Source organism: Piliocolobus tephrosceles, chromosome 10, assembly GCF_002776525.5.
Source record: "Piliocolobus tephrosceles isolate RC106 chromosome 10, ASM277652v3, whole genome shotgun sequence".
NCBI classification, from domain to species: domain Eukaryota; kingdom Metazoa; phylum Chordata; class Mammalia; order Primates; family Cercopithecidae; genus Piliocolobus; species Piliocolobus tephrosceles.
Window position 1 is genome coordinate 48232675 of NC_045443.1, and position 520 is coordinate 48233194.

General features: G+C 42.1%; 1 non-coding gene across 1 annotated transcript; it reads left to right on the top strand.

Annotated features, from left to right (window-relative positions):
- The first annotated feature begins 416 nt into the window (after nucleotides 1-416).
- Nucleotides 417-520, top strand: LOC111542091. Its single transcript, XR_002731434.1, has one exon. It is a non-coding gene; the product is annotated as a U6 spliceosomal RNA (small nuclear RNA).

Here is a 520-nt window from a genome sequence, read left to right on the forward strand (position 1 = left end):
TTCTGACCTCAGTTGATCCACTCACCTTGGCCTCCCAAAGGGCTGGAATTACAGGCGTGAGCCACCGCACCCAGCCTGATAAAAGTTCTTTGATGATGCTTTTTGATGACTGCAATTACAAAAATCAAAGGCTACTTCTTGGCTGGGTGTCCCCGGCCCTCCCACTTGCTTCTTAAAAGGCCTTCTAAGAGCTATTCTAAGTCTGCGGCCTTTTGTATTCCCATTCTCTTCAAGAAAAACACTCTGAGGGAGGAGATGAGAAGCAGAGTCCCAAAGTTGGTGAAGAATCACATAATGAGGGGCTGAAGTATCAGAAGACATAAAAGGATAGGCAAAAATAAACTCCAGGGCAATTAAATATCTAAAGTTGTAAAAACAAAACAAAACAAAATACCAACCAACTTCAAAATTATCTGGTGCTCACGTTGGCAGCACATATACTACAACTGGAACAATGCAGAGATTAGCATGGACCCTGTGCAAGGATGACACAAAAATTCATGAAGCATTCCATATTTTA